This window comes from Rhincodon typus, chromosome 6 (genome assembly GCF_021869965.1).
Source record: "Rhincodon typus isolate 14 chromosome 6, sRhiTyp1.1, whole genome shotgun sequence".
NCBI lineage: Eukaryota > Metazoa > Chordata > Chondrichthyes > Orectolobiformes > Rhincodontidae > Rhincodon > Rhincodon typus.
In genome coordinates this window covers 60,561,892-60,582,330 of record NC_063337.1, presented here as the reverse complement: position 1 = coordinate 60,582,330, position 20,439 = coordinate 60,561,892, and the positions used below count along the sequence as shown (strand labels likewise).

The following is a 20,439-nucleotide window of genomic DNA, read 5'->3' as shown; positions in this document are numbered from 1 at the left end:
GACTAAGACTAAGACTAAGACTAAGACTAAGACTAAGACTAAGACTATCTCTGTTTGGGAACATGGTTGGTGTGGACTAATTGGAGCAAAGGGTTTGTTTCCATACTCTGACGACTCTAAAATGAAAAAACAAAAGTAACTGTACCAGGCATACCACTGCAAACTCTCTCAATATAACAAGTGACAGAACTAATAAAATTCTAGCAGCATCCTCTACTCTTCAGATTCAGCTTCTGCATTAGGCTGCAATAACCATTGGTAAGAGTCTGCGTCTTAAATGCAAAAATCTATGTTTAGATCTACAATAGTGGATTTATAGAGCCCTTGCTCATTTAAAATTCTTAACATTCAAGGCTACGTGCCAAATGCTGGTAAATGCAATTATGTTGAAGGTCAAGTGTTTTCTACGTGTCGATGCAGACTTGATGGGCCAAAGGGCCTATTTTGCTTCTCACTGAATGATTCATTGCTTCATTTCAGCACTATAAATCCACAGAACTGAGCTATTCACAAGATGTCAATGCAGTGACAAAAGCTAATTTCCCCCATCAACATACAAGCTTACACTATAGAGCCTTTGTTTAGGTTCCTACTCAGCTTTTTCTCAGTGAAAAGGCTCTAATCTGACTTTGAAGATCATGGATTCAAGCAAACCAAAGACTTGAATACATCTAGACTTCTGGTTAAGTGCAATACTAGGGATTTACGTATTTCAGATGAAATATAAACATGTCCTATGTCAACTGGACAGAAACAACTTTAATGGTACTAAAAAGAATAAAGGTGTTTTGTATCCAGAAGGCCTTGAGAAATAGAAACTGGAATCGACCTCATGGCCAGCAGCTCTGTTCCACCAATTAATATAATAATAAATGAATCTTCAGTTTCAACTCCAACTACCAGGGATATGGAGGCCTCCTATTGACTAACCTAAAGCTCAAAAATCCTATAGTTTCAAACCATAGAAAGAACTACAGATGCTGTAAATGAGAAGGGTCACTTGATCTGAAACATTAATTCTGATTTCTCTCCACAGATGCTGCAAGGCCTACTGAGCTTTTTCAGCAACTTCTATTTTCGTTTCATTCAATGATGCAGCATACATGACTTTCAACCAGAGAACATAAACCTAGTTTACCCTACCTCTCAACATAGGGCAACCCATCTTGCGAACCATTGATGTCCTCTCTCCAATGCAAATTTATCTTTCTTTAACTAGGGGGCTGAATTATACAGCCGGAAGCAACAGTTACCACTAGCAGAAGTGGGTGGGCTGCAACTCCCATCCATGGAAATGTTTCCAGTCCATTACACACCAGGCAGCAATTAAAACTTACTTTATTGGATGACTGATCAATCTAGCACACAGAGCTGAACCTGGCAGGTTAAATCCTGAAGACAGATAGTCTGGGATCGGTAAGATCAAACCATGACGCAGAAGATGGATTAGGACTGTTATTTACAGAGTTGGCAGGATTATGTAAGTATGTCCAGTTGGCAAAAGTTTGTTCAACCATAGAGTCTGTTGCATTGATATTTTTTCCCCCCACAACAGCAGCTGGTGACTAGCAACAGAAAGTTTCCAAATCTGTTTTATCAGCCATTCAAAAGGCCGAGAGCAGTGATGTTTCGAATCATTTCCCTCATGGAGAGGGGCATTGTTGTAGTTGTGTACTTGCGAATATCAGGATTTAACATTTTAAGGTCGGACAATCCAGAAGAAGTGGATGGGATTGTCCCATTCTGTGTTAAATAAGAAATTGGGTTTTGGCAACCATGGAGATGTGTTTAGGATTCTTGTATGTGATTATAATACTCTCAGATAGTAAGAACTGCCGATGCTGGAGCCAGAGATAACAGAGCGGAGCTGGAGGAACACAGTGGGCCAGGCAGCATCCAAGGAGCAGGAAAATGTTGATGTTTCAGGTCAGGACCCTTCTTCAGAAATTGGGGGGGGGGAGGGGAGGGGAAGGGAGCTCTGAAATAAATAAAGAGAGGGAGAGAGAGATGGGCTGGGGAAGCTGGGTGAGATGGTGATAAGTGAGTGCAGGAAGGTAGTGGTGGGAGCAATGGATAGGTGGGAGAGAAGATGGACAGGTTGTGTCAGGTCAAGGAGGTGGGGATGAGAGGGAGGGTTGGTCATGGGAAGAGGCCAGGGGTGGGGAGATTTTGAAATTGGTAAAGTCCACGTTGTGACCATTGGTTTGTAGGCTCCCAAGGTGGAATGAGGTGCTGCTCCTCCAGTTTCTGGGTGGCATCACTGTGACACTGGGCGAGACCCAGGATGGACATGTCACCCAGGGAGTGGGAGGGGGAGTTGAAATGGTTCACTGGTGGGTGGTGTTGTTGTTTGTTGCGAACCGAGCGCAGGCACTCTACAAAGTAGTCTCCAAGTCTCTGTTTGGTCTCACCGATGTAGAGGAGGCCACATCCGGAGCTGCGGATGTAAAGACCACATTGGTGGATGTGCAGGTGAATCTCTGTCTGATGTGAAAGGTTTTTTTGGTTCCTTGGATGGAGGTGTGGGGGGGGGGGGGGTGTGGTGTCAAGGTGTAGGGGCAAGTGTAGCACTTCCTGCGTTTGCAGGCAAAGGTGCTGGGGGGTGGTGGGGCTAGTGGGGAGTGTGGAGCGGACGAGGGAGTCACAGAGAGCATGGTCCCTACAAAAGGCAGATAGGGGTGGGGAGGGAAATATATGTTTGGTTCTGGGGTCAGATTGCAGGTGGCAGAAGTGGTGGAGAATGATACGTTGAATCCGGAGGCGAGTGGGGTGATACGTGAGGACAAGGGGGACTCCATCTTTGTTTTTGTTGTGGGGAGGGGATGTGAGGGCAGAGGTGTGGGAAACACAAGAGATGTGGGCGAGAGCATTTTTGACCACCTCCTCTCACCCACCTTCCTGCAAGAATGCGATCCCCTACCTCCAATTCCTCTGCCACGTCTGCTCCCAAGATGGGGCGGTCCGCTCCCGAACATCCCAGATGTTCTCTTATTTCAAGGACCGCAACATCCCCCCTTCGGTGGTCGAAAATGCTCTCGACCGGATTTCTTGCGTTTCTTGCACCTCTGCCCTCACACCCCCTCCCCCCAACAAAAACAAAGACAGAATTTCCCTTGTCGTCACGTATCACCCCATTAACCTCTGGATTCAACATATCATTCTCCGCCACTTCTGCCACCTGAAATCTGACCCCACGACCAAAGATATTTTTCCCTCCCCACCCCTACCTGCCTTCTGTAGGGACTGCTCTCTCCACGACTCCCTCGTCCGTTCCACATTCCTCACTAGTCCCATCACCCCGGCACCTTTGCCTGCAACTGCAGAAGGTGCTACATCTGCCCTTACACCTCCCCACCACCCCTCACTTCCATCCAAGGTGTTTTTTTTTATTGGTTCCTTTCGCATCAGACAGAGATTCACCTGCACATCCACCAGCGTGGTCGACTGCATCCACTGCTCCTGACGTGACCTCCTCTACATCGGTGAGACCAAGCGGAGGCTCTGCTCATGACAAATGACAACAACTTCCAGTCGTGAACCATTTCAACTCCCCCTCCCACTCCCTGGGTGACATGTCCACCCTAGGCCTCCTCTAGTGTCACAACAACGCCACCCAGAAACTGGAGGAGCAGCACCTCATTTTCCAACTTGGGAGTCTACAACCCAATGGTCTCAATGTGGACTTTACAAGTTTCAAAATCTGCCCACCCCCGGCCTCATTCCCATGACCAACCCTCTTTCTCATTCCCCTGCCTCCTTCACCTGGCACAACCTGTCCATCTTCTCTCCCACCTATCCACTGCTCCCAACTCACTGACCAATCCCTACCACTGCCTTCCTGCACTCACCATCCCACACACCTTCCCCAGCCTCACCCCTCCTCTCCATTTATTTCAGAGCTCTATTCTCCTCTCCCATTTCTGCAGAAGGGTCCCGATCAAAAACGTTAGCTTTCCTGTTCCTCGGATGATGCCTTGCCTGCTGTGCTCCTCCAGATCCACACTGTTGTCTATGATTACGATATATTGCTTTCAAGCATAATGTGCAATATAATTTTTTTGTGATCAATAGTTCCTAGTGGATCATTTAGTAAAAAGAAATTCCTAAGTAAGCCTGTCGCATTGAAAATATTAGATCTAGAACAGCTTTACAGTTAGCTCCATAATATATTCTTCCAAACAATGTCACCAAAGCATTAAGACCAGATTTGCCAATTTGACTTTTACAGACTACACAAAATCTAAAGATCCCCACAATTATTGCACTGTTTTCTCAAAATTTGATCAATTTATTATTTACAGCTCAGTCCAATGTTATGTTTATGGGTTCCCTTAATACTGCGGGAGAACCCATAAAAAGCATTCAAATTTACTTAAGCAGAAAACAGCATTTTCTGACCCTTGGAATCCCTAGTCAACATTTTTCCACCCATGCCACCAGAACTAAATTTTAAAAATAAAAGTAATTAAATATTTCGTTACAATAAGAGATCTTGCTGTGCATAATTAAGCTTTCTCGTTTTCCCACACCATAACCTGGCTGAACCATAGAAGGTGATGTTCTGAGGTCATGAAAGGTTAAGTTCTCTGCTCTTTTCAAATGAAAGTTAAGATAGTTAGCTCCTCTCAAACTACAAATATTACAGAGGGCTGCAAATGTAAATAGCAAAACAATAGACATTGACATGGCGTTATATAATAGAGCTGAACAGCAGTAGGCTATTCAATTAATATGGTCTATGTCGCTGTAACTGCTCAACACGAGCGAGAAACTTCCCAAATAATTTCATCTTCCCGCGTTACAACAGCATTACAATCATAAACGCTAAAACAAACTGCCAAGAATCACGGCTGCTGCAAAAGCAAGTACATTTACAACTACTTCTGCACAAATTAAAACTCTTGTGGCGATAAATCAAAGCGAAAGTAGCATATAATTCACGAAACTATGTTCTGTACATATCACGTATGAAAGCCGAAACTTCCACAAGACCATACTGGGCGCACTGTTACTTCTTTGCTAGGTTAAAGAATTGGTCGGACCTAAACACACGGTTCTGAATATTTGAAAAATGCTTCCACTTTCGAATAAAACAGCAGCAAATCAGATGCAGCAGTCGTTTTGTGCAAATCTAACGGTTTAATTACGTTTAATTCACTCGGCAGGATGGGATCACAGTGCAAAAATGTCAACTGTCAACTGTCAAACGTATTTTGAGATTTTATCTCGGCCTTATGAACGCCCAATGTAAAATTCAAAGACTTGTCTAAATTTAGGCAATGGATTTCGCCAACATTTTCTACTGCAGTTCTTCTGCTACACACACACAAAGTCGGAACCATTTAGAACAATAACATCGTTATCAGATTTCTAAAGAAACCAGTTTAAAAGAAAGCAGCCCCTGTGCTTCACAAATCAGTTGAAAGCTAGCTGTCCTCACAACCTATGAAGCGAAGTCCGGCTCGGAGGTGGAACAGAATCCACTCCATCGCCAGTTTTCACCGGCCACTCAGACTCGCGGCAGTTTCGCTTCCAAATAACGCCAATTCATGTTTCTGATCAGCGGAAGGATCAGCTTTTATCCATCTCAGACGACAATGGAGCCAGAGACATATCATTCCTACATATCAGGCTGTGGCATCATTTGGTGCCCAGGGTGTTTTACTCGGCAGCTTCCTGTTCCTGCCCTCTTCCCCGCCCGCTAGCCTGGTACCAATCCCAACTCCTGCCCACCACTACCAGCCTGGCACCAAACCCAGTTCCTGTCCGCCACTGCTACCAATCCCAGTTCCTGCCAGTCTCGTGCGCTTTTTTAAAGTTTTGCAGGAGGGGGCGTCATTCTCTCCAAAATCACAGCATCGAGTGAAAGCAATCCACTGGGACAGTACCAGCAAGTAAAAATTAACTTGAATTATGTATTTTTGCGCAATTCTCATTTATATAATTTATAGAAGTGTACGAATTAAAGTACATCAAATTATTAGCGTTTAGTCGCCTCCTCCTGCTCTAAATTCGTTATTTTTCTGTATTTGCACTTAAACCGTTCAAAGCTGTTCATAACAGGAGCCTTTAAAAATCGTTGTCCAAAAAACCGGTGTCCACAAACACGTTTCTGCAAGTCACTGCTTCTAGACATGTGCGGAATCATAGCACAGTACAGGTCTTTCGGCCCACGAATCAGTTTGTTCTAAAACGGCGAGAAAACTCAGAAAAAGGACAAACCTTATGCACGAACTCGACTTGAAAACGGGAGCCAGAATAGTACAGCGCGTCTTCCAGAGTTGTTCACTAAGGTTTGGCAAACGACTGGAGAAAGGGTGACACTAATTCGTCTACACCAATCCAGGGGCAGGTTCCAGGCGGGAGAGCTGTCTGATTGGCTCCCAGAGCTGTCGTTTTATCGTTGTTGCAGGCGGAAGCCGAGATGAGGTACACAGGTGCAATGCATATAGCCCCTTCTTGAGCAAGGGTTAGGTGGTTAGAAAATGGGTCTCCCTACACACAAATCGATGAATCTGTACTACTCTAAAGCTGATACAGCAGATTTTTATTTATTCAGAAATGTAGTGGACATAGTTAACCACATGTGTCAAATGGAGGAGCGCCAGCTCTTAGGTTCGGAGGCTGAGACGACGCGAACAGCTAGTTTCCATTTATCGTTACACCATAGCGAAAAGGTGTAGAAGCAGTGATCAGACAGGCGAGGAGACCCAGTCTGGTAGTACGGGTATCTCCTGAATACGTCTTGGTGTTGAATTGGTATCAATTCTAGTTATGGCTGAGGGCGATCGTTCGGCTGGGGAATGCTGTTGGGGCCGAGTCCACACCGTCTCACTTGTGCATGGTTGGAAAAGGAACGTCAGGAAAGCAATATGGGTAGGTGTCTTAATAGTTATGGGGGCAAACAAACATCTTTTGCTGCCAGAGATATAATTCCAGAATAGTATGTTGTCTCCCAGGTGTCACTTAACAGCTGCAAATCACTTTGAAAGGGGAATGTAAACACCCAGATGTCATGGTCCAAATTTAAACCATCTTAAGGATGACAAGATTCTACAAGCAGATTTCAGGAATATACCTAATGAATTAAATTGTAAGATCTCACTAATTTTAAAATTATCTTCAATACTGTAGACTTTTTCCATTCATTCTCGTGGGAAATGGCGTTCCTAGTTGCTCTTGAGAAGATGACGACGAGCTGTTTTGTTTAACCACGGCAGTCTATGTGTTGTAGGTAGACCTACCTGTGCCCTTAGGAAGGGAATTTCAGGATTTTGACCGAGCAACAGCAAAGGAACGCAATTTATTACCAAGCCTGGATGGTGAGTAGCTTGGAGGGGAACTTGCAGTTGGTTGTGTTCCCATGAATTTGCTGCCCCTGTTCTTCTAGATGGAAGTAGTCATGGGTTTGGAAGGTGCTATCTAAGGATCTTTGGTGAATTTCTGCAATGCATTTTGTAGATCGTATATACTGCTCCTACTGAGCGTCAGCAGTGGAGGGAGTGGATGGTTGTGGATGTGGTGCCAGTCAAGTGGGCTGCTTTGTTTTGGATTGTGTCCAGCTTCGTGAGTGTTGTTACAGCTGCACGCATCCAGGCAGTTGGGGAATATTCTATCACATGGCTGACTTGTTCCTTTGTAGATGATGGACAGGCTTTGGGGAGCCAGGAGGTGAGTTACTGGCAGCAGTATCCTCGTTCTGACTTGCTCTTGTAGCCACTATAATTATATGGTGAGTCCAGTTGAGTTTCTGGTGAATACTAACCTCCAGGAAGTTGCTTATGTTGCTGTCACTGAATCTCCCACAATGTGAGTACAGAGATAGGAGGATAGTATAATTGAATGCATGTCCAAAGCAATGGTGCAGGATAGATTCACTTTTCTTGGCTATTGGAATCAGTTTTGAAGGAGGAAGGACTTTCAAAAGACAAATGAGTTGTACCTCTATAGTGGGGTTTACCAAAAGGACTACCAGAAACGGGGTTAGGATGTTAAGAAGCTAACTGACAGGTGGAGGCAGAGGCTACAAGGCTCTGACCGAGGAGCACTCACTTTCATGTTCCACTGTGCTGCAAATTTAAAAGTGTGTAATGGGGAAGAAAATGGCTGTGACCATACTTGGAGTGGGTGGGGTAGTTGACTTGAACTGCGAGAGCAGAGGCGGCAGTACCCATTGATGTTAGGACGTTCAAAGGGAAAGAACATTGTACAGGTCTTTACGCATGGCTCGGTGTACAGACCAATGGGATCCTACTTCTCCGGTCAACTTAATGCATTGCCCTTCTGCGTGGTTTTCTTCCCCGCATGGATATCACTGAACACCTCATTGACAACAACATTTGAACACAGGTCATGAAAGAATACAGATGTTTTACGATTAGGTCCAAAGGTATCAGCGTGACCGAATGAAGATGCAATTGTTCCTCTTCCTTCCAGATGATGCTGCAGGCTCTCAAAACATGGATCATGTCTGTGGTCATGAAATGGTGCTTGATATTGTAATGATGCCACCTGAGGCTACACAGACAGACGAACAACCAGATGCAAGGTGAAATCAGTGACATTTATACAGAAGTGCATATTACATACAATGCTTTGAGAACTGTACCACCAAAATGCCTTTCATTGGTCTTTGTCTTCCGGTCCCCGCTACATTTTGGTGTACTCCCTGTTTCTGCAGTTGGGGTGAAGGGAGCCAATTTGGCAGTGGAGCCCAGAGGCAATTAGAACATTATCTGCATGAACTTCCAAGGGTCGGAGGGCTCGGGCAGGGTGGAGAGGGGGACCTGGCCACCTCTGGGGTGGGCTGACAGGAGACGTCTGCGGGGATTGCATGTGGTTTGTCTTTTGGCTAGGTGTCATGTGGCACAACCCTGTCTACTTGTAAGGAAAGGATGCCTGGCGTGATCGCCAGGTTTTCTGTCCCTTTCACCATCGCTTCAATCTTGAAAACCAGTGCCATTTTCCTCTTTTTGGCAATGTTCACACTCTGTCTCTGAGCAAACAGGGCAGCCTCGGAGTGTTGGTGCTCCTCCGAATGTACAGCAGACTTTTTCATGATAGCGCTGGTGCGAGGAGTTCCCGTCTCTTGGTAACTTCCAGTGATTGGCGAGTTGCTGTGGAAATGGTGCTTAGTAAAATAGGACCAGAATTGGATATGAGCGAAGTCTTTGAGGCGATATTGTTTGTTGCTTGTGAGGACCCCCAGCAGAAATCCCTCCAAAATACTCAACGCAACTCACGACTGGGTAGGAATGGCGTCAGTGAATATTTCTTCATAGTTTGATTCTTGGACACTTGCCCAGCATTAAATCTCTTGTTTCTTTTACATCTCTTAATTAAACAGAGAGTTTGCAAAGATCTTCTTTGAGAACAGTTTTGTTTTCTAACTTAAATACTTAGACCTACGGAACTTCTTAGAATCAAAAAATAACCCCTGAGAAAAGCTCAAAGTCTTTACAAAGAAAAGTGTAAATTTTACCCTTCGCTTACACAAATTTTTAAAATTCAGGACCATGCGGAGAGCATGAATGCAGGTCAATTAGTGATCATCGTTAAATGTACTGTATTTTGTTATTTTTAGTGTGCTTTAATTTTATTTTCATGATAATGCACTTTATAAAGTATTTATTAGACAATATGTCTTGCTATTTTGCTAAATCTGAATGAATGAGCAACAGCAGCACTTCAGCACAGAGTTCTGTTGTGACTGCTGAAAATGCTATAATGCAAAACTTCTATTACAATGATGTACTCTCAAAGTTCAGGGTCCGTAATTGCTTTTAAACTTTGTTGGTAAAACATCACCAAAGCAAAATTGTTAAGTTGATGCCATTTATCTTCAGGAATTTCCTAAATTTGGTATTCTTTCCAAGCAAAATAACCATAAAAATGTGACTGAAAATATGAAGCCACTGTTTGTATTAACAATTTGAGAAAGACAAGAGGCAAAGTATATACAGTTGTATCCAGGCATTCAAATATCATTGTAAACCTTGGTTTTTAAATGAATGCCTTAATCCACAAATTAAACTAGAGCCATAAAGTCATTCCTAGATAACTGGAAGGGGAGAGAGAGAGAGAGAGGCAAACACTCACAGAAGTTTAGGGGTGCAATTCCCTGGCTTAGAACCTCAGAAGTCAAAAGCATTGGTGAGTCAATTAAAATCTGGAATGTTCAAGACAAACTCAGAAGGTTTTGGGCCTGGATGAGAATGCACATATAGAGAGATGCAAGGCTATGACTGGTGGGGAGAGTGGTATGGGAGTTGATAGGGGCAAAAGCCAATTTGAAATAAAAAGAAAAAAAAAATTTCAAATCAGTTCTTGTTTAACCAGCAGCTATTGTGGTTCTGCAAGCACAAGGATGGTGGGTGAGCAGGAATTGGTAGAGATTGGAGCAAAGGCAAGACTAGTGAGGACAAACATATGTGCTAGAGGAAAGGATGTGAGTACATGCAGGTTAAGGGAAGAAATAAAAAAGGATGTGAGTACATGAGCGTTAGTGGAGGAGATACAAAGGAGGTAAATGAAGGAAAATGGGGAAAGAGAAGCAAGAATGCAAAAAGAAGGGTGGGAAGGAAAGAGAAATAAATTGAGGAGGGAGAAGATGAGGCAATAGAGTCATATAGTCATAAAGCAAGGAAACAGACCCTTCAGTCCAACTCATTTGCACTGACCAGGCATTCCAATCTGACCTAGTCCCATTTGCCACCATTTGGCCCCTATCTCCCTAAATCCTTCCTATTCATAAACCCATCCAGATGCCTTATAAATGTTGTAATTATACCTGCCTCCACCTCTTCCTCTGGCAGCTCATTCCATACATGCACTACTCTCTGCATGAAAAAGTTATCCCTCGGGTCCTTTTTAAATCTTTTCCCTCTCACCTTAAACCTATGTCCTCTAGTTTGGACTCCCACACCCTAGGAAAAAATACCTTGCCTATTCACCCTATAGAGATTTTATAAACGTCTATAAGCTTCCTCAGCCTCCGACACTCCAGGGGAGAAAAGTCCCAGCTTATTTAGCCTCTCGCTAAAGCTGAAACACTACAGTTCTGACAACGTCTTTATAAATCTTTTCTGCACCGTCCCAAGTTCAACAACATCCTTCCTATAGAAGGGTGACCAGAATTAGGCACAGTATTGCAAAACAGGCCTCATCAATGTCCTGTACAGCCTCAACATGACATACCAACTTGTATAATCAATGTTCTGATCAATGACTCCACTTTCAAGGAACTATGCACCAAAAGGAGAAGATGAGGGAGGAAGAAAGGGAAAGGAGCACGCAAATAGGTGAAGGAAAGTAAAAGCAAGGAGAACAGTGTGAAAAAAATTAGTATTGGTGAATGTGAAGGCTGGGGAAAGGGGATTCTTTTTTAGGTGCATTTGCCAGTGTATGACACTTTCTCCATGATAGAATTTGACCATGCAAGTAGGCCATCTTCTATTCTATGTCATCTTGTGTCTGAGAAGTTACCTTCTCATCATGGAATGAAGGAAGACTTTAAGAATAGTTGATTAAAGATGAGAGAAAAGGTTACACATAATGTAAGAAACATACATTATAAAATTAAATTAACTTAATGAAGCCTAACTGCAGTGACCTCATTGGGCTGATATTTGATTCAACAGTTGTTAATGCAGACCCTGGAAAGACCCACCAGAGATGACAGCACATTTGGTATACAGTCAGGGGTGAGATGCCCTCAGAGTCCTTTTACTCCAGACTGCACAACGTCCCATGATATCAATTGAAATATTGGAAAGAAGATATCTGCTCCATGCCACATCAGCTGATGAGTCAGTATTTATTCCATGTTAAATCTTCTTGAATGTTTGTTGGCCTTTGGCCAATGGAGAGGGTTCAGAAGAGATTTACCAGAATGTTGTCGGGTATGGAAGGTTTGAGTTATAAAGAAAGGCTGGATAGGCTGGGACTTTTTTTCGCTCGAATGTAAGATGTTGAGAAGCAACCTTATAGAAGTTTATAAAATAGTGAGAGGTAAAGTTGGAGTCAATGGTAATTGCCTTTTTCCTAGGATGGGGGATTTCAAGACAAGGGGGCATGTTTTTAAGTTGAGAGGAGAGGGATTTAAAAAAGACATGAGGGGCAAATTTTTTACACAGGGTGGTTCGTGTGTGGAATGAACTTCCAGAGGAACTGGTGGATGTGGGTACGATTACAACATTTAAAAGACATTTGGATAAGTGCATGAATTGGAAAGGTTTGTAGGGTTATGGGCCAGGAGTAGGCAGGTGGGAATAGTTTAGTTTGGGATTATGTTCAGCGTGGACTGGTTGGACTGAAGAGTCTGTTTCTGTGCTGTATAATTCTATATGACTGTACGAGTCATAAGTTGGATTCAAAGCATCCAGTGGGGTCGCACCAACACCTGTCACCGTTGCCATGCTGGGAGGTGTAAAGTGGACATCCTCAGGCACTGGCTGGAAGCCAAGGTGCCTGGAATTCTGATTGATATTTCCCCAAAACATGACCCTCGGGCTGGTTATAACTGGTTCCCCCTAAACATGTGACCCCTTTGACAATTGTTTCCCCTATTCTCTGTAGCTGATAGCGGCTGGCTGTTGTTGAATTTAGTTTGGCCAATTTTGTCTAGATGTGGGTCAATTTAGAATATCCCACTTGGAGTCTGTGGTCACTTGACCAAAAAGGGGTTGGAAACACCTTCAGAGTCACCAAAAGGGATAATCTTTAGCTAGTGAAACAAAGTGGAGAATCCGTATGTCATAGCCTCATGTCCTCATTAGAGTCAAAATGGTCCAGAAAGAGAACATCTCATTTCCTGTGAGTGGCGGATGCCAGAGCTGTACCTCACTAATATTTATTTGTGTTCCTTTCCTACCTATTTGAGTCTTGCCTGTTTGTATGTCTATTTGTACATGAATGGAAATTTGTAAAAACAGAATAGAGTTTAACTTATAGAGAGTTTTGAATTAGAAACTCCTGTATCTTTTCTGCCATCAGTTATAAATCTGTTTGCAATAATTAGCTCTTTTCTTGTTAAGTACAGAAATCTGGTGAGTGTTTTAACCTATATTTGTCAGGTGGGTAAATTGAGGACTTTGGATAAGTTTAATTAATTCTTTTCATGTTTGTGATGACTCCCAGAATAGTATGTCAACCCTATGTCAGAAACTAATGTACAGATTTCAATGAAAATTGAGTAATTGTAGATGATGCCACTAGATTAAACACCACAAAATAAAGTTTCCATTATACAAGGAGTCTCCTAGCCATGATTTGGATTGAATACATGAACCAGTTCCAAAGAAGAACTGGTTAGTTTTTGTTTTGTCAAAGATATCGATCCTTTTCCAGATTCTAGAATTTTTTTTAAAAGATCAATAACATTTGGAAAACAGACCAAATTACCAAGATTTTGGAGCTTGTTGTTGGATATAGATTAACCTTAATCATCCTAAATGAGTGGGATCTCTCACTAAATTAGTTGTCCTTTTGTCAGCTTTGTCAATACAGTGAATCAGGCAGAGGAAACCCTCAAAGAAGAGCTGCCTAGTTGTAATAATGTTGAATTATCACAGCCTGGTGAAGCTATGTGCTCTACTGCATTCCCTCTTCAGTTCCTTTTATTGCAATGCAGGAAATGCAACTGCAATTTGCCCATAGCACAGTCTCAGAATCAACAATGGGATAATGACAAAATTATCTGTTTTAATGATTGTGATTGAGGAATACATATTGAAATACAACAGCAATGATTTCCCTATTCCTTTTTGAATAGCACCAAGGAATATTTTACATTAATCAAGGCCTCTTTTTAATTAATTTTATTTGAAAGATGACACTGCTATTCATTCTTGTACAACACTTCAATACTTTCTCAAATTCTATGCTTTTTTAATATTTAAATCTTCAAAGAACATCATTGCTTGAAACTCATATTGAATGATTTCCATATTTTATTTTGATGAGTATGGTTTCATCAAACAAATGCATGTGTTTGATCGAGATCATGGATAGTGAACTCCATGGACAAAATGTTCTCGCTCAGTACTAAATTAAAATGTCAGTCAGGTTTATTGTGCTCACATCTTCGGAATGAGACTTCTAACTCTGAGATGAGTGCACATTCAACTGAGCCACAGCTGACACCTGTCAAATGCAGTGAACCTATTATATAAAATTTCAGCAAGAGAAGAAAGGACTCCAAATCATTTACCTAATTCAAATCATTACCAGTACCTGTGAGTAACTAATCCTTAACTGACTCATATTTCTTGGACTTCTGAAATGATAACAAAGGCAGGATCATTGTTTTGAATGGACAATTGTCTCTCTCAATTGAGTAATTGTACATGATGCCACGAGATTAAACACCACAAAAGAAAAAGTTTCCATTGTACAAGGAGTCACCTAGACACGATTTGGATTGGATACACAAACTAGGTTGGTGTAACCACATTAATTTAAAACGGCAATTCACGGCTATGCACTTGACTTTGTTATACGCAGTGATCTTGGAAGGTTTTAATATCCATGAAACACAATTCTTGAGTAATTAATTTGTTCATTGTAAGTATTACTGTGTTGTATAAAGACCTATGAAATAGGTAGAGCATGCAAATCTGTTTTATCATCTTTTGCAGCCACAGGAATTAATGTAATTACTCCCTGGATATAGACTCAATTAGCTACAAAGAAACCTGGCCTCTAGATCTTGTGAAGTACTAGAATTAAATGGAAGTTTAAGGTTGGTTTTGCACTTAGAATGGTGATGCATACAAAATTGTTCAACTGGATGATGTGTTCATGTGATAGATTAGAGAATACCTGTCAATAATTTTACTTTTCAATAACTTCATATGGATGAACTATTAGGGTTCATTTATGTGATTACAGGGATATAATTAAAAAAGAGCAGACATCATACTTTTTTTTTGTTGCTTACGTTGAAAAATAGTCAATCTAGGTGAACATTTCCCAAGTTCAAATTAGTTTGTTCTAAGTTCATTCATAACCAACAAGAAATCATAGGCATCTTTCTGCATTTGAGAGAGACAATTGGTTATATTTTACTGGAGGAGCATCATTCCATATGCATGACCTTAGCTGATGAGGCAGGTTTCCATGAACCTCCTAAACTGGTGCAGAGATTGAACCAACACTGTTGGAGTTGTTCTGCATCATGTTCTAGCCAAATGAGCTGAATGACCCCAAAAATTGCAACAATATAAAGACAAACTACTGGAGATACTGAAAATTTGATAATGAAACTAAAAAAAATGCTGTAAATAATCAACTCACAAGGTAGTATCTGGAGAAAGAGAGAGAGTTGATGATCCAAGTCAATGAACTTTCAGAAACTCTGTTCTGTTATAAAGCCAGTAAATGCCAAAAAAAGCCAGAGATTAATCTCGGATTAGCTTCCAAAGATGGCCAAAAGCTCTCTTTAAAACTGTTTTTCTTCGCTCCAGTCTTTTGTGCAGCATTGAAGTGTACATGGCTGTGCTCTGATTTTTCAGGACTCCATCAGGATGGTTTCTTATCCACACTTCCAGATCCTAGACACAGTGATAATGTTTTATTAGAATTTTTGACAATGTTTGTGGTTCTTGAAATAGACAACTGGGTCTCATTGCGTTGCACTTTCACAGACAGAAGAAAGCTCAGGAATCACAGGACCATTGTTTTACATCCAGCCACAACAGAAAATAACAAAATGTTATATTTATATGCCCCCGTTAATGTGATGTAACAAAAAGCTTTGTAAATAGGTATATTTTAAGGTGTGTCTTAAAGGAAGAAAATGACGTTGTGAGGGAAAGCGATATTAGGAGGGAATTCCAGAGGTTGAGACCCAAGCAATATAGTATTCTTGCTTTATGTGACTAAGATTATTGAGGTTGGTAAAGCTGACTCTATTGGAATACATTTCAAATTGGGCCAATTCTTTTCACCAGGTTTCATGTGGCATGCATCACATCCTCTAATGACATACATAATATTTGATTAGCATATTGCAGAGGCAGTGTTAATCCTTTATCTTATATCTATCCCCAGGTCGCTGACTTCCTTTGCTATATAGTACAAATCAAACAAACTACAACTTTGATGTGGTTCAGTTATTAATCATGTATGGTTCTCTTATCCTCCTCTTCCATTTTGCAGCAATATCCACTGTGGCAATATCACAAGTTGATGAGAATGTATCCTGTTCCTGTTTGGAGGGTAATGGGGTTTGATTCCTGCAAGTGGTCTGTAATGATTGGAACCAGGGCCAGGTGGATCCATTGACTATGAGATCCTTGATTGGGGTTGTTAACTAGGGCCAATCAGGGAGCCCAGGCTGACAGATGTAAACAGGAGATCCAGAAGGTTTCCTCAGACTAGAGCCTGGCTTTGAGCTGGCTGGTAAGAGTCTATGTACTGTGCACATGTAAATAAAAGGTGACTTGGTGAAGGTATACCAGTCTCTGTGCAGTTATTTCATGGTCTCTAAGATTCAACTGGACAGGAAATAAATTGATAGATGACTCATTTTTATGAGTCAGCTAGTTACCTAGATTGGTAGATGAATACAGTATCTCTGACCAGTAACATTGGATAGATCAGAGATAGTAGGAACTGCAGATGCTGGAAAATCTGAGACAACAAGGTGCAGAGCTAGACGAACACAGCAGGCCAAGCAGCATCATAGGAGCAGTAAGGCTGATGTTTCGGGCCTAGACCCTTCATCATTGGTTAGATGCCTGCTTCCATGGGATAAGAGGTTGTACTGTGTGCCAACTACTATACATCTGCAAGTTCTCACTATACCACTAGACATTTGGATCTCATGTCCATTTCCCCATTTGTTCTAGAGAGGTTAGTCTTGGATTCAGATCAGCTCTTCTAGTTGGCGGTCTGGCATGTTGCATATTTTTGGGTTGTTTGTCACAGTTCATCACCGGCGTAAATATCTGTCCTATCCATCTCTCAATTTTTCCAAATAATCAGCTTAAATGTGCAGCATGAGTATGTGGGAGAATAGTTTTCAATCTTTTTTTCCATGAGGAATTCACATATATTGTTATGTAATCATCAACTACATTGTTTTCAGTACTGCCTGATAATGGGATTGTATAATTGGTAACCTGGGTATCCTCTCTGACGTGTGCACATTTTTCCTCAGGTTACTATGCATCTTTGATTTCATGTAGATATTGTTTTGTGGCCAATAGTCTTGTGAATACCTGATGTTGGGGATATTTAGCGTAAACTTCTTGCTATGGCGTTTGGCTAGAAGTGACCCTTCTTCTGGGATGAATGGCATTCAGCCTCAATGGCAAGGCAATTGTTAACAGCTTTGTTTTACCTTGTCACACCAATTACAGTTAGCTGGGACTGTTAGTGGACATTCTTCTTGTCTACCCTCCTTACTCATAGCTATTTCTTTATTTCTAAATTAACAGCCCATTGAGTCAGCTGCTTTTGAGATACAATTTTCCCTGTCACCTTGAATCACAAATTGTTTTCTTTCCTAACTTCAACTAGTCTGCTCATTTGGATTGTTTTTGTTAATTTTACATCATCTCTCAACTGCAAGTAGTTAGATAAAGCTGCATTCAACGCTGATGACAGTTCTGTCTCAGAGTAGTTCATTTTCAAGCTTTCTTGTGCACAATTTGCCAAAAGCCTATAAAGGTTATTTATAAATGCATTGACTCTTGCCCCTTGACATTGATTTTGATTTTCACTTTATTGTCATGTGTATTTTACAGTAAGAATACAATACAATAAAGTGGAAAGTTTTCATTTGTCACCACAATACGGTGCCATTTTGAATAAGTTAAGAATAAGTTAAAAAAAGAAGGATATAGCCTAAAGAGAGTCCATCAGTCCTGAGCCAATTCATTACCACCAATAATACCTGCACCACCTTCCTTCCACCACCGCTTCACCACCGTCTACACGGGACTCAACCAACATCAAAGTTGCTGTTCCTCAGGTGCCATCTTTGCAACTGGGCCAATAGTCCTCCGCCACCGTCTGCACCTGAACAATCCAACCTCAGACTCACCTCTCTTGCCACTAGAGTCACCTCATTGATGTTGTGTTGATGGCCTTCCACCACTGCTTCACTGCCACCAGCATCGAACCCAACCAACAAAAAAGTCGCCGATCCTCAGGTGCCACCTAGCCTACCCCACTGATGTTAGCTTTTCTGATATAGCAGCCACTGATTGCCGATCCTGTGCCTGCCTATGAAAGGTAAGTAGGAGCCAGCTCCAAGTCCCTTGGTCCACTTGAGGTCTGCGGTAGACCTGTTCGAGGTCTGCACCCTGGGCCCAGCTTGACACCGCTAGAGGTGGACATCTGTTAAATTTAGCCTAATCAACAAAAGTATTCTTTCTCTGATTGATTGAAGTAGGTATTAAGTGCTTTGATTTTTTTCCTCAGACAAAGCATTTTCCTCATTGATGTGAGCATCCCTGGCTCATTCACTATTTATTGCCCAACCCTAATTAACCTGAGAAGGTGATGGTGATCTGCCTTAATGAACTACTGCAGTTTTTGGGGGTATATTCACTCACAGGAAGAAAGTTCCAGGATTTTGACCCAATGATAATCATAGAATCTCTACAGTGTGGAAACAGGCCCTTCAGCCCAACAAGTCCACACCAACCCTTGCAGCATCCCACCCAGACCCATCCCCCTATAACCCACACACCCCTGAACACTACAGGCAATTTAGCATGGCCAATCCACCTAACTGGCACATCTTTGGACTGTGGGAGGAAACCCACGCAGACACGGGGAGAATGTGCAAACTGCACATAGACAGTCGCCCACGGCTGGAATCGAACCTGTGTTCCCTGGCGCTGTGAGGCTGCAGTGCTAACCACTGAGCCACTGTGCCGCCAATAGAGAAGGAACAGTGATCTAGGCCAAAGTCAGAATGGTATATGGCATAGAGGGGTACTTGCAGGTAGTGGTGATCCCATGTATCTGTTGCTCTTGTCCTTCTAGGTGTTAAGGTCACAGATTTGGAACATGCTAAAGGAGCTGTGGTGAGGAAGCAGTGTATCTTGTAGATGGTTCATGCTGCTGCCACTGTGTGTTGATGGTAAAGCGGTGAATGGAGTGCCAATCAGGTGGGCTGCTTTTTCCTGGATGCTGTTGAATTTCTTGACAGTTGCTGGAGCTGCACTTTTCTAGGATAAAGTATTCCATCACACACTTGACTTGTGCCTTGTAAATGGAGAGATGGGCAGTGACTTACTTGTCACAGAATTCCTAGATTCTTATACCTGCTTTTGAAGCCACTATTTATTTGGCCAGACCAGTTTAGTTTCTGATCTATGGAAACCACCAGGATGTTGATAACGAAGCATTCAGTACTAGTAATGCTGTTAAACATCAACGGGACATGGTCAGATTCTATTTTGTTGGAAATGGTCATTGCCTGGCATTGGTGTGGCATGAATGTTTCTTGCTGTTCATCAAGCCTTGGGTTAAATTTTGTCTGGGTCTTGCTTACTCAGACACAGACTGTTTCAGTATCTGAGGGGTACTGTATTGCACTGAAATTGTGCAGTCCTCCAGAACTATGATCAACAATGATATATCATTTAAAACCTTATGACAGAGTGAATATCATTAATGAAGCAGTTGAAGATGCTTGAGCTAGGACACTACCTTAAAGATCTTCTGCTGTAATGTCTTGGGACTCAGATTATTGGCTTCCAACAATCACCATGATCATTCTTTGTGCTGGTTATGACTCCAAGCAGTGTAGAATATTTCCCAGTATCTGATGATTTCAAGTGTTGCTAGGGCTTGACAAAGGAATAATTGGTCAGCTGCCTTGATGTCAAGAGCAGCTAATCTCATCCTACCTCTGGAGCTCAACTGTTTTGCACATGTTTGGACAAAGTCTGTGATGAGGTCTGGATCTGAATGACACCATGAGACCATAAGACCATAAGACGTAGCAGTAGAATTAGACCATTCAGCCCATTGAGTCTGGTCTGTCATTTGATCATGGCTAATATGTTTCTCAATTCTGTTCTCCTGCCTTTCCACGTAATCTTCAATTCCCTTACTAATTAACAACCTACCTTCCTCTGTCCCAAATATACTCAATGAATTGGTCTCCGCATCTCGCTGCAGCAATGAGTTTGACAGATTTACTACCTTCTGGCTGAAGAAATTCGTCCTCATCTCAGTTCAAAACGTCTCCCCTTCACTCTAATGCTGTGCCCTTGGGTCCTAGTCTCCCCTTTTGGTGGAAACATCTTCGCCACCTCCACTCTATGCAGGCCTGTCAGTATTGTGAAAGTTTCAATCAGATTCCCCTTCCTTTTATTCTTCTACACTCCCCTGAGTACAGACCCTGACCCCTCAATCACTCCTCATATGACAACTTCATCCCCAGGATCCTTTTTGTAAACATTCTTTGGATTCGCT

General features: G+C 42.1%; 1 protein-coding gene across 3 annotated transcripts in view; it reads right to left on the bottom strand.

Moving 5' to 3' along the window:
• The window catches only part of fat3a (FAT atypical cadherin 3a), a 689,153-nt gene extending 682,806 nt beyond the window's left edge, over positions 1 to 6,347 (bottom strand). For all 3 annotated transcript variants that reach the window (XM_048598158.1, XM_048598163.1, XM_048598159.1), the window contains exon 1: positions 6,223 to 6,347. The gene's annotated coding sequence lies outside the window, so the exon portion shown is untranslated. The remainder of the gene's footprint in view (positions 1 to 6,222) is intronic.
• Between the last annotated feature and the right edge of the window lie 14,092 nt (positions 6,348 to 20,439).